This window comes from Camelus ferus, chromosome 10, assembly GCF_009834535.1.
Source record: "Camelus ferus isolate YT-003-E chromosome 10, BCGSAC_Cfer_1.0, whole genome shotgun sequence".
Lineage (NCBI taxonomy): Eukaryota > Metazoa > Chordata > Mammalia > Artiodactyla > Camelidae > Camelus > Camelus ferus.
The window spans coordinates 52237155-52252271 of NC_045705.1; the positions used below are offsets into that span (position 1 = coordinate 52237155).

A 15117-nucleotide genomic window follows, 5' to 3' on the forward strand; every position below is an offset into this window, starting at 1 on the left:
TATATACAATGGTGAAAAGACAACCTCTTTAATAAATGGTGTTGGGAAAACTGGACAGCTACATGCAAAAGAATCAAACTAGAGTACTTTCCCACATTGTATTAAAAAATAAACTCAAAATGGATTAAAGATTTGAATGTAAGACCTGAAACCATAAAACTTACAGAAGAAAGCATATGCTATATGCTCTTTGACGTTGGTCTTAGAAATATGTTTTTTGGATCTGTCTCCTCAGGTAAGGGAAACAAAAGCAAAAATAAACAAATGGAACAATATGAAACTAAAAGCTTCCGCACAGCAAAGGAAACTATCAACAAAATGGAAAGGCTGCCTGCTGAGTGGGAAAAGACATTTCCACATGATATATCTGAAAAGGGGTTAGTATCCAAAATATACAAAGGGCTCATACCACTCAACATGAAAAATCATTCTTAGTAAAAAATGGGCAGAAAACCTGAATAGACATTTTCCTCCAAATTCCAATGCTGAACAGACACATGAAAAGATGCTTAACATCACTAATCATCAGGGTAATATAATTCAAAACCATAGTGAGATATCATCTCACACCTTTTAGGATGGCTGTTATCAAAAAGACAATAAGTAGTAAGTGTTGGTGAGGACAGGGACAAAAGTGAACTCTTGTGCACTGTTGGTGGGAATGTAAATTGGTTCAGTCACTATGGAAAACAGTATGAAGATTCCTCAAAAAATAAAAACTAGGACTATCATATGATCCTGCAATCCCACTGATGGGTGTTTTTCCAAAGGAAACAAAAATACTAATTCAAAACAGTGTATGTACCCCTGTGTTCATTGCAGCATTATTTGCAATAGCTAAGATATGGAAGCAACCTAAGTCTTCATAGATAGGTGAATGGATAAAGAAGATGTGATGTATGTGAAGAAATATTACTTATCCACAAGAAAAGTGAAATCTTGCCATTTGTGACAACATGGATAGACCTAGAAGGTATTACAGTAAGTGAAATAAATCAGATAGAGAAAGATAAATATTGTATGATTTCGCTTTTATGTGGAATATAAAAATCAAAACAAATGAACAAACAGAACAGAACATAAATAGCATCATAGATACAGAGAACAAACATGTAGTTGCCAGTGGGGAGGGTGGTGGAGAGGTGTGTGAAATAGGTGAGGGAGATTAAGAGGTATGTACTTCTAGTTACAAAATAAATGAGTCATATGAGTGAAATGTACAGCATGGAGATTATAGTAAATAATTACATAATATCTTTGTAAGATGACACATGGTAACTATACTGATCATGGTGATCTTTTTTTAATGTATAGGAATAGCGAATCACTATGTTGTGCACCAGGAAGTAACAGTATTGTAGGTCAGTTATACTTTATAAAGCAAACAAACTCATAGAAAGAGAGATCAGATTTGTGGTTAGCGGAGGTGGCGGTTCAGGGAGGGGTAACTGGATGAAAGTGGTCAAAAGGTATAGACTTCCAGTTATAAGTACAAGTGATATAATGTGTAAGATGAATAATAAACACTGTTGTATGTTATATATGTACATTGTTAAGAGAGTAAATCCTATGAGTTCTTGCCACAGGAAAAAAGTAGCAAAAACTTTTTTCCCCTTTTTTCTTTTATTTTGTATCTTTATGAGATGATGGATGGTCACTAAACTTTTTGTGGTAATTGTTCCAAGGTATATGTAAGTCGGACCATTATACTGTACACCTTAAACTTATATTATGTGTCAGTTATATCTCAATAAACTGGAAAATAAGAAGAATGTATTTAATACCACTGAATTACTTTTAAATTGGCTAAGATCCTAAATTTTATGCTTTTTAATTTACCACTATAAAAATTGTAAAGAATACATAGCATAAAACTTACTGTCCTAACCATTTTAAAATGTACTGTTCAGTGGCATTAAGTATAATCACATTGTGGTTAAAAAATCACCGCTATCCATTTCCTGAATTTTTTTTTAATCTCAAAATGAAACTGTGTACTCATTACTAACAGGTCTCTGTTCCCCTTTCCTGTCCTTCTCTGGTAACCTGTTTTCTCCTTTCTGTCTCTGTGAATTTGCCTATTTTAGGCATCTCATCTGTATGGAATCATATAATATTTGTTATTTTGTGTCTTGCTTATTTTATTTAATATAATTATTTTAAGGTTTATCTAGAGTATAGCAAGTATCAGAATTTAATTCCTTTTTAAAGATAAATACTACCCCATTTTATTTGTATATTACATTTTGCTTATCCATTCATCCATCAGTGGATGTTTGGGTTATTTTTACTTTTTGGCTATTGTGAATAATGCTGCAATGAGTATCTGTGTGCAAATATCTTTTTTAAGTTCTTGCTGTCAGTTTTTTGGGGAAATATATTCAGAGATGGGATTGCTGGATCATATGAAAATTTTATGCTTAATTTTTTGAGGAGGTCTATTTACTGAATATTTTATTTGAACCTTTTCAGTATTGTGTACATCTATTCTTACTTTTTCATCCTGCATGTTTTATGTATTCTAGCTAAATCAGATTACATCCCCCATTTTTTTCCAGTCCTTTGCTTTAGTCATGTACATTGTTCTGTTTGCCTTCACATCACTTTTTGATCTATCAATACCCTGTCCATCTTGTCAAGATCCTAATATGCTTCTTTGATAAATACTGGAGTTAAGAAGTGATAGTTAATTAGAAAACCAAAAATATAATTGAAAATAAAACTCAAAACAAAAGATATGCAAAATAGGCCAAATCCCCCAAAAATCTAAGAAAGAAAATAATAATATATTGTCTCTGGACTGAGAAAACCAAAAATCTGCAGATTTAGAGGACATTAACAATAAAGAGTAAAATATTCTGTGCAGTTTAAACATACATAGTTTTAAATTCTAAATGAGGCAAAATTTTTTAAACAAAATATATACTATCAGAACAAAACTCAAGAAGAAGAAGAAAACCTGAACAGATTGATAACAGTGGATGTAGTGAAAAACACTGGTACTATCTAAGTCATTCAAGTCATCAGCGTTGATGTTGTCAGTCATGTTGATGGACTGTACCACTTGATAATGATGCAACAAGAAAGACCTTTACTTCTGTGACATTCTTCCTCAAACTCATAATGGCTGTATAGGCATGAGGACACCTTAGACAAACCCAAACTGCAGGACACTACCAAATTTCTGACCAGTGCTTTTAAAAACTGTCATGATATAGGGGAAAAAAAAGAAAGAAAAGCAAAGATTGCTTATCTATATGGATCATAGGAGACTAAGGGGTCATGACAGTAAGTACATTTGGTATCCTGAAACAGAAAAGGGACCATAGTGGGGAAAGTGGGAATCTGCATAGAGTCTGTAGCTTAGTTAATCATATTTCACTGATGATAATTTCTTAGTTCGGACAAATGTACCATGACTATATAAGATGTTAACATTAGAGGAAACTGGTAAAGAATAGACAAGAATTCTATTGTATTTACAACTTTTCTGTAAGTCTAAAATTATTCTAAGATGAAACCTGTTTTCAACATTTTGAAATTGAGTTATAGTCATTTTACAATGTTGTGTCAAATTCCAGTGTAGAGCACAATTTTTCAGTTATACATGAACATACATATATTCATTGTCGCATTTTTTTCGCTGTGAGCTACCACAAGATCTTGTATATATTTCCCTGTGCTATACTAAGATGAAAACTTCTAATAAAAGTTTTTATAAAGTTTTAAGAAAAGAGTTGTTAGAGATTTGTCATAGGAAAGGGCAGCATGCCCATTTATTGACCTACTACTCTTTCTAGTGTAGCTCGTTAACAGGCAACTGATAATTCTTAAATTGTTAGGACAGTTCCAGAACGTTGAAAATACAGAAAGCATTGCACTGAATTATATGAAAGCAGCATCACTGTAAGCAGCAATACAGAAAACCTAATGAAGATAGCAGAAAAAGAACAAGTAGAGGTGCAAAAAGGCTAAACAAAGTATTGGATAATTGTGGAGTTTTATAAAACTACTCAGATAGCAGGGATAATCTTTAGTTTTTCCTAATGATATTGAGAGGAAGGCTTTCCCATCTTGCAAAATGGCAGGTGAAAGAAAAAACTGAGAATCCAGACACTAAGGAGAAAAAAATCTGAAGGCAAGAAGGTTGATGCTGCTGGCTGCAAGGTTAAAAAGGGTAAGAAGGTTAAGAAGGGGATGCCCCACTGCAGTTGAAACCCTGTCCTAGTCAGAGGAATTGGCCGATATTCTTGATCGGCTGTGTATTCCAGAAAGGCCTTGTACGGGAGGAAGTATTCAGCAGCTAAATCCAAGATTGAAAAGAAAAAAAAGGTGAGGATTCTTGCTACTGTCATAAAACCAGTTGGTGGTGACAAGAATGGTGGCACCTGTGTGGTTAAACTTAGCAAAATCTAGATCTCCTACTGAAGATGTACCTCGAAAGCCGTTGAGCCATGGCAAGAAACCGTCCAGTAAGCATGTGAGGAAACTGTGTGCCAGCATCACTCCCAGGACCATTCTCATCATCCTCACTGGTTGCCACAGAGGCAAGAGGGTCATTTTCCTGAAGCAGCTGAGGAGTGGTTTGCTTCTTGTGACTGGACCTCTGTCCCTCAGTTGAATTCCTCTCTGTAGAACACACTAGAAATTTGTTATTGCCACCTCAACCAAAATTGACATTAGTGGTATGAAAAATCCCAGAACATCTCACTGATGCTTACTTCAAAAAGAAGCTGCGTAAGCCCAGACACTAGGAAGGTGAGATCTTTAACACAGAGAAAGAGAAATACAAGATTACAGAGCAGCATGAGGTTGATCAGAAAGCTGTGGACTCAAATTCTGTGAAGGATCAAAGCTGTTCCTCAGCTCCAGGGCTACTTCTGCTCTGTGTTTGTTCTCACAGATGGAGTTTATCCTCACAAATTGGTGTTCTAAACTTACTATAGAGAACCTAATTAAAGAACTGATTCATTTAAAAAACAAAAAAAGAGGAAGAAAGCAGAACAAGTATTAGTAGTATGTTATACTGAAAGTATCTGTCATAAATAAACCATTAAGAGAGGAAGAATGAATATTTTTATTCAAACTGTGTTTGTTAGCTGGGCCTCATGTCTCAATGCTTACTCCCATTTCTCTTCCATTTCTTTTCCTCAGTACTCTTCCTTTCTGCCTTTCTCTTTCAAAGCAGAGCATTCTTAGGTTCAGTTTTGTAGTATCTTGTGATACTCTAATCCCAATGCATGCTTTGCTTTCAGTAGGGTAAACAAGGGGAGGGTTTCCTCCAGTTGCGTCAGGTGGTTGGTATGGTGTGACTAGGCAGGGAGTGGTAAAGCCAAAGTAATGAGCTACTTATGTGGTGACTCATAAAAGAATCAAAATTGGGTAGCTGTTGGCAGAAAGCAGAAGAAAGGTGTAGACAAAGTGTGTGTGTGTGTGTGCTGCAGCTGCAAAGGTATGTATCTTGTGAGTTTTGCACCTTTCTAAAATTGCATACTTACATAATTTAATCTTTGATGAGTAAGGCTACTCAATATGAGTATCAGTGCTCATAATATGCTGTAATAAGTGATGCTTGCAAGTAATATGCAATGTGCAGGTAGGAGAGCCAACCTAGATGACTGTGCTTTATTCAGACTTACATGTCTCCATCTTCAACCCCAATGTAGATGCATTTGTTATAGATTGGAAAGTCATTTCATAAAATTTGCTAAAATTGTGTGTAGACTGATAGTATTCAGTAACTCAGTGAGAGCCAAAGGGTTCTCCTACAAGGAAAATCAAATGCCTTTTAACAAAGATTTTTTGGTGTGTAGTTTTACTCCTTGTTTGCTCATTGGGCCTGTTTTTAGAGTTTTGGTTGTATTGTGCATAATTGAAGGTATTGAAGAAGTGAGGTTGGAAAATTCTGATGATTTAAGTATGAAGGAGATTTTCAGGACCAGCTTTGAGTTCTTGCTCTAAACTCTAAAGTACATAAGAGATATATAGTTTATTCTATAGATCTCCAAGTAAATACTTGGTGGGTACCAAAGTATATTCTTATATCCATGTTGGTTGTTTTATTTCTAAAGTGGTTAGCCTTAGGTGAAATAAGTGACCAACTACTAGTTAGTCATCTTGAAAATTGGCTTGAGAGTACCAGCGCTCGAGTACCTCTGCCTTACAGTTGTGGCTTAAAGCTTCTCCTTACCAAATGTGGGAAAAATATCTTTCCTTATATAAAGGATGTTAAAGCTTTGTATGTAAATGTCCCTAGGAGAAATCAGAAACATTCCCAAATTCACATTAAATCCTTTCTTAAGAACAGAATTGAATTGAAAGAGAGAGTATTCTATAGAAAAAGGAGAGACTGGCAGAGTTCAAGGGAAGAAACAGGCTAAGTGGGATGGAAGAAGCAAACCACTGTTACCTGAAGGTTTTGACTGTTATCTAAATGTATTTCAGTTATGTCTCTGTGCTTGATTATTTTCTCTTTTGAATGTCAATTCCATATCTCTGACTGGAGATAATTCATTCAGTGTTGTCAACCATCAGTAATTGGGAAGTGTAAATCACAACCACAGTGATTTTGATCACACCCATTAGGATGACTACTTTCCAGAATCCTGAAAATAGCAAGTGTTAGCAAGGATGTGGAGAATTTGGAACTTTTGTCCTGTAAAATGGTGTAGTTGTTGTGGAAAACTATATGGTAGTTCCTCAAAAAATTAAAACTAGAATTGCCATATGATCTAGCAATTCCACTTCTGGATATATACCCCAAAGAATTGAAAGTAGAGTCTCAAAGAGATATTTGTACGCCTATATTCATAGCAGCAATATTCAGAATAGCTAAAATGTATAAGCTACTCAAATGTTTATTGACTGATGAATGGATAAAGAAAATGTGGTATATACATACAATGGAATATTGGCATTAGAAAAGAAAGAAATCCTGTCACATGGTACAACATGGATGAACCTTGAGGTTCATTGTATGCTTGCACTTATATAAGGTCTCTAAATCGGTCAAACTTTTAGAAACAGTAAGTAGAATGGTGTTTGGCAGGAGCTGGGGAGGGAGGAAGGGGAAAACCTAAACTTCTGCTTATTTGAAAGATTAAGTGCAGTTCAACAAGAGTAGTTAGTGCTTGTTGTTTTATTTCAAAATTTTTATCTGTACATATATCCATATTCTCACTTTCTGGATTTTTCAAAATGAAATTTGTCTCTAGTTTGTTGTTGATACTAGTATTTACACATGAAAATCATAGATGGTGAATAGATTTGCTCAAAGGCAAGGGGGAAGGGGAGTACTGAGACGATTTTTGTTATTATGGGGTTTTAGAAAATATGGTACAAATCAGAGCCTCAGGCAAAAGTGGCAGACTTATTCAGTAGAATATATTAATATTAAATAATAGTACAACTACCATTTTAATTTTCTGAGTCTGGAATTTCTGCCTTAAATATATGAAAATATAAAATTATTTCTTTGAAAACAGTTTTCAGCCCTGAGCATTGCAAAGTATCTACTGGCAGGATATTAACTTGGAAGAGCAGACCGTTCTTTTTTTAGCAGCCTTTTTCCTGCAGATGTGACTCTAACGGAGGAAGGATTTTTTTTTTGTTTTTTGTTTTGGTGCTCCCAGCAGGTAATCAGCAGTAGAAGTAAAGATAATTGTCATTTGTTGAATGAACCTTGGTCAGTTTAGATACAGAATGTGTATAGCTGTTTAAGTGTGATTTCTAGTATTCTTATAAAATTATTTTATAACAGTTTTAAGTTTTAGAAATAAATTTTCACTACTTTAATCATTATCTCTGATTTTGGGTGGAAGTTGTTTTAGGCTAAATTAAGTATTTGAAATTTTATTTAAAATTTTGTATTAAAGATTATTATCTTACTGAATAGAAATTTGACCCAGACTTACCTACATATGTGTGTATGCCTCTAACTCTTGTCCTGATACTTGACTTTTTGCATTTTTCCTTTGTTGTACTTCAGTCCCTGTTGTAATCTGGAATGCAAAAAGGACTTCCAGGAAGGACATAGTATTACTCTAAAAATGTACAAATAGGAATAGAGTCATCAGTCAGTGACTAAGGATAGCTGAATTCAATTTCGCTGATGTTTAAATTGTATAATGTCCTGTCTTTCAGTGAGACCAACATTTGGCATTCAATATCTGGGATTGTGGGTGAGGTGAAAGGAAAGGTGAATTCTAATAATGAATCAAGGCAGGAACTGAAGGAGGCTTTGTTTGTTTCTTTAACTTGTTTTGTAATAAGATCAGTTGTTTCAGTGAATAACCAGGTTGTAGTGACATGAGGAACTGCACGTTGCTTGTGGGATGTAGAACGGCATAGAAGCAGCCAAAATTCTTTTCATTTATCATGAATTCCAGAAAGAGAACTTTTGACCAGAAGTATCACATTCCTTTTTTTTTTTTTTTAACTAAACACTGCTCTTTCCTTAGGGAATACAGCATTCCAACTTTACGTGAAATCCCAAATGGAATCATATTGCATGACTGAAATCAGGAAAAAAAAATGTGTAAATAGCACCCAAGAGAGACTCTTAAGCTGCTTTAACCAAGGTTAAATACAACTTCGTGTCTCTAAGGAAGTGCATAACTAATTCTCTCTCTCCCCTCCCCTTGCAGTAACCACACCTAATTTGTATTGGAACTATAATTCAGTGTTCATAAACTTTCAGTCTAATTGAGAAAGAGGAATGTCAGTGGGTTTGCATGTAAGTAATAGAAGTATATAGTGGCTCTGTTTCTAATTTTATTTTTTATATTAAGGTAAAAAGCGAAATAGGACCTGGGTTTGATATATACCTTTTGTTTTGCTCCTTAACTCAGGTGTCAATACTATGTTGAAGGGAAAGGTCTCTAAAAAGGGTTTTTGTCTAGGTTGAACTATTTGTATTTAGCTCTTTGATCTGGGCATTTCATTTAATTTCTCTGAGATTTAGTTTACTATCTTTTAAGGAGATAGGAAAAAATTCCTGTTCTTTCTAATAGAATTTCTCTCCTCTAGTGGATAAGAGAAAGGATGGATGATGGGTTTATATTTCCAAAGCTCTTAAGATCTAAGTTAGGAAAAAGCAATAGTTAAGAAACAAATAAATAGGTAAGTGTCATAGATAATTTAAGAGTGTCTCTAACTACAGCAGGAACTGAAAATTAAGTAAATTAAGACTTGAGTTGCATTTGAGGGTAGGACAGGGTTTTATTTGTTTAGAAGAAGATAATGGGGGGAAGTGAACAAATCAAGGCAGGGTTGTAGGAAAGATGGGAACTTCCTTTAAGAGACTGACATGACTGAAGCAGAGACTCAGGGAGGCAGAAGTGAGGGGAAAATGGAAATGAAAATTGCATAAATTTATAAAACCAGTTAATGGATGGCCTTGAAAATTGTGTAGAGGTGTGTCTTTGAATTAGGAGGCAATAAGAAGCTATTATAGATTCTCGAGCCGGAGAATAACATGACAAAAGAAGAGTTTTAGAAAATAGATCTGTCAGTGCTTCATTGGAATGTTAGGAAAAGAATACCTGAATTTTCCCTGATGTATAAATTCTGTCCTGGCTTTGGAATTCAGCAATCAGTTCTTAAAGATTTCACATTTTCCCACTGTACTTAATTATCTTACCTGGTATGTGGTATTCAACTTTATATGTATATTCTTACTGTCTGTTTCAGAGCAGCATCACAGTATAATCTTTTAAAAAAATTTGTCAGATACCTAGGGATTCAGTTCGAATTAAAATTCAGTCACATTTGGTGCCACAAATTCAGATATCTCAACCAAAATAATACTCAGATGAACAGGTAAATATTTAAATGCACATTTGTGTTTATAGTAGTGTCATAACTTACTTCTCTGCATAGTCACCGGCAGGCTTCTTTGGATGTTAATTGGAAGATCTATCGTGATTATAGAAACATTGAAGTGCTAAAAGATATGTCTTAGAATTGAGATTACATGATGTTTTCATAATGCTTATAGCAGTGTTGTGTGTCTGGTAGATTTGGAGTCTCAGTTAGTATTTTATACTAATGATTGATGCACTAAAATAGGTGGGGAGTGTTGTAGGACTTTAATATCCAGAATTGGCAGGAAACAAAAAAGAATTACAGTAATAGATGATCAGATGTGTACTACTAAAGAATAGTAAGTGAGAGTATAGTGTTTATTTCTGTGTGTGCACATGAACCAACAGCTTTGGACCTCAATTTTATGTCTAAAATGAGGGGTGGGGGGAGGGAAATAGCTCAGTGGTAGAGTGGATGCTTAGCTTGCATGAAGTCTAGGTTCAATCCCCAGTACCTCCATTAAAAAAATAAAACAAATCAAAAAACACTAAAAATTGGGAAGACAAGGATATTCACTCTCACCATTTCTATTCAACATAGTATTGGAAGTCCTAGCCATAGCAATAAGACAAGAAAAAGAAATAAAACGGATCCAGATTGGAAGAGAAAAGGTAAAATTGTCACTATATGCAGATAACATGATACTATATATAGAAAACTCTAAAGACTCCACACAAAAACTACTAGAGCTGATAAACAAATTGAGCAGGGTAGCAGGATATAAGATTAACATACAGAATTCCTTTGCATTTCTTTACACTAACAATGAAATATCAGAAAAGGAAAGTTAAAAACAACAACAAAAACAGTCCCTTTTAAAAAGTGCATCAAAAAAAAAAAAAAAACCAGCAACTTAGGAGTAAACGAGACCAAGGTGAAAGACTTATACATGGAGAACTATAAAACATTGATTAAGGAAATTAAAGATGATTTAAAGAAATGGAAAGATATTCCATGCCCTTTGATTAGAAGAATTAATATTGCTAAAATGGCCATACTGCCCAAAGCAATCTATAGGTTTTTGTGATCTCTGTCAGATTACCCAGGACATTTTCACAGAACTAGAACAAATAATCCTAAAAGTTATGTGGAATCACAAAAGACCCAGGATTGCAAAAGTAGAAAGAAGAAAAAGATTGAAGCCAGAGGAATAACCCCCCCCCCCGACTTCACAGAGTACTACAGAGCTACAGTAATCAAAACAGCATAGTATTGGCACAAAAACAGACATATGGATCAATGGAACAGAATTTGAGAGCTCAGAAATGGCTTAAAGACTTAAACAAGACCAAAAAACAAACAAACAACAACAACAACAACAACAACAAAAACCCAATCCAAAAATGGGCAGAACTAAAGAAACATTTCTCCAGTGAAGACATACAAATGACAAGTAGACACATGAAAAAATGCTAATATCGCTAATTATCAGAGAAATGCAATCAAAACTACAATGAGGTATCATCTCACACCAGTCAGAATGGCCATCATTAATAAGTCTACAAAAGATAAATACTGGAGATGGTGTGGAGAAAAGGGAACCCTCCTACACTGTTGGTGGGAATGTAGTTTGGTGCAACCATTATGGGAAACAGTATGGAGATTCCTTAAAAAACTAAAAATAGACTTACCCTATGATCCAGCAACCCCACTCCTGGGCATATATCCGGAGGGGAAACTCTAATTTAAAAAGGTACATATACTCCAGTGTTCAGAGCACTATTTACAATAGCCAAGATATGGAAGCAACATAAAAGTCCATTCACAAATGACTGGGTAAAGAAGTTGTGATGGAATACTACTCAGCCATAAGAAAGAATAAAATAACTCTATTTGCAGCAACATGGATGAACCTGGAGAATGTCATTCTAAGTGAAGTAAGCCAGAAAGAGAAAGAAAAATACTGTATGACATTACTTATATGGGAAATCTAACAAAGTAACACAAATGAACTTACTTACAAAACAGAAACAGACTCACAGACATGAAAACAAATTGTGGTTACCGGAGGGGAAAGGGGAATGTGGAGAGATAAACTGGGAGTTTGGGATTTGCAGATACTAACTACTATATATAAGCTAGATTAACAGTAAGATCTTACTATATAACATAGGGAACTATACTGAATACCTTGTAATGGCCTATGATGAAAAAGAATATGAAAAGGAAATCTATCTATCTACCTACCTACCTACCTACCTACCTACACACACATATATATGTAACTGAATCACTATGCTATACACCAGAAATTAACACAGTGTTGTAAACCAACTATACTTCAGTAAAAATAAATAAAATGAGGGTAGTAAATCCTGGCCTATCATCTTCCCAAAGTGGTTGTAAGGAACAAAGGAAAGATACTGTGTTTTAAATTTACTTAAAGGATTATGTAAATTCTTAACATACTACCCAAATGTATTTGTTATCATTATTGTCACAATTACTTCAGAAAATACACAACATGTATTGCAGTTCTTTATTAAAAAGATGATTTATGGAAGAGATTAGAACTGCTAGTACTTGGGATAGAAATATACATTTCTGGGATTATTTGTATTATTTCATGGAAAAACCATCTAAAAGAATACATTTATTTGTTCACTGAAGCCAGGAATTTCTGTAACAATGATGAAGTCATCCATATCATAATCAATGGATTACAATCTGTAAAAATGTTAAATCACTATGCTGTACACCTGAACCTAATATAATATTGTTAATCAATTATACTTCAAGAAGAAATTTTTTTAAAAGTTTGTTTAAAATGATTAGAAATTAAAAGAAGGAATAGGAATCTTAGTGGAAAACTTGTGTAATATAAAAGAGGAACAACTAGATTTGAAAGAGATGCTTAGAAATGAAAAAATACAGTAATTGAAATAAAAGTTGTCAGTGATTTTCATTCAGTAAACTTTTGCATTCTTTTTCTATTTGCCATAATATATTTTTTACTATAGTGTTGTATAATCATTTGAAGAGAGAGTTTGAAGAGGGATTTGAGGATATCACCTAGAAAACAGCACTGATACATGAAAAATACATATATAGATAAAATATTAAGAAAATGGAAGAGAACGAGAGGGCCTAACTTAGAGCTAATAAAAGTTTCAGAACCAGAGAATAGAGAGAATAAATAAGAGACAATATCTGAAAGGAAGATAAATGGTGTAAGTTTTCCAATATTAAGGAAAATCATGAGATTTTTAGATTGAAGAAACATACTGTGTTCCAAACAAGATGCATGAAAATAAATCCACACTTAGTAATAATATGTAACATTTACTAGCACTTATTTGTCAAGCATGTTCTAAATGCTTTACATATATTATCTTGTTGAATTCCTTAAGTAGCCTTTAGGGAAATTACTAATTTTATTTCCACTTTAAAATTGAGGAAATTGAGCTCAGAGAAGTTAAAAACTTTACTTAATTCCACACAACTTATAAATGATGGAGTCAGTACTGGGCAAATTCCCCTGAACATTGGTCAAGAAATAGTAGAAATAGTACACACTAATAATTTCAGAAATATAAAGGGCTCATGTTGAGATTTTAAGAAATTAAAATAGCAACTTTGAACAGATTTAGTCTAAAAATAGAAAAATTTTTAATAAAATTTAGAATTTCTAGTTTTCTAGAGAAAAATAAATTATGAAAGTTGACTAAAAGAAATAGAAAATCTCAAAAGAACTCTAAGCATTAAAGAAATGGATTCAGGTTTTAAAAACTGCGTGTAAGAGAAACATCAGTCTCAGTAATTTCACTTGTGAATTTTACTAAAGTTTGTTAGTAAGTAACTGCTGTCTAATATGAAATGTTCCAGAAAGTGAAAAATTGAGTGATTTTTCTGAGTAGCACTTATCCCACCTCTAACTTATGTTTTACTGCCCTGCTAGAAAATAATCATTATGAAGGCAAGGATTATGTCTTGCTTATTTGCCTACTGCATCTTCAGCATTTAGTGGAATACTTGTCACGTGGTAGACTCTCAGTAAATATCTGACTGAAAAATATAGCAATGTTTTAATTGTTTTAAACACATTTAGAAATCTTTAATAATTGTATTCTATTTCCTTATTTGACATATAATTCTTACAGAGAAATATTAGATGAAACAAGTTTGTTTATGTTTTGATACTTTATTTATTCTCTGCAAACATTTATTTTATGAGTTTTAAATAAAAATACATAAGATTTTTAAAAAATGTACCATTTTAGATGTGTTAATATGAGGGGAAATCCTTTTATGATGTATACATATATCAAATCATCATGTTGTACACTTTAAATATCTTACAATTCTATTTGTTAGTTATACCTCAATAAAGCTTGGGGTAAATGCCACCAAAAAATCTAATTACTTTAAGCATGTATATTCTTGTTAGAGAATGATTTCTGTCAGATAACAACTGTTCTTTGATGCTTTAAAAAGATAATTTGGTGGAGGAAAAGATGAAAAAATTCCTCTTTTCTGTTCTCCATCGTAAGTACACAATTTGAATACGTTTTTTTCTATTTATTCTTCATCCTGTTTTCAATATAGTTTTTGTCTTAATAGAAACATTCTCTTATATTCTTTTTCTCTTACATACCATATTATTTAAAGAGCTGTGTCAGATTAAAATGATTTTGCTTTCCTTCATCTCACTTCTTCTGTTTATTCTTTTTGCCTGTGTGTTCTGCTTCTTGAATCCTACAAAGTTTATTTTCTCCTAAGATGTTTGCTAATGGACATACTGGAGATTGCATTTATCTTTGTCTCATTATAAGTGCCAGATTTGCTATCAGATTTTCTGTTTTTCTTTCATGAGTCGAAATAAAAGGTTCAATCTTACCATGTATGGAATGTGACATTTTAGTTCATGGCTAGTGTCATTCATATTTCATTCCCTGAAATCAGAGATTTTTCAACTTTCTAGATTCAGAGTACTTTTATGTCATTCAAATTCAAATAAGTTTAAATAAAACTACTAATTTCTTCTTAAATGAATAGGAGGCTTGATCGATCTTCTTTTTAATAGTGAAAAGAAAACATCTGTTTTCTTAAGAGCACTTAAGCTAAATTTTTGTTCTTAATTTATTTGTATTTAAAATCCAACCACAATTACTTATTTCCAGAGAGGAATTCTTAGTTAAGCGAAGAGTTATTGGCATAACACCAGAATTGTGCACTGAATAAATATGTGTGGGTGTAAAATGATCTGTTTGTGGTACTTTAGAGTATTAGAAAAGAAACACTGTTTCTCTGATT

At 33.4% G+C, this 15117-nt stretch overlaps 1 protein-coding gene and 1 pseudogene across 4 annotated transcripts in view; both read left to right on the forward strand.

Annotated features, from left to right (window-relative positions):
• Window positions 1-15117, forward strand: part of SBF2 (SET binding factor 2) — a 382691-nt gene that overhangs the window by 107876 nt on the left and 259698 nt on the right. The gene's annotated exons all lie outside the window — the stretch shown is intronic.
• On the forward strand, window positions 3762-4988 carry LOC106730550 (annotated as a pseudogene).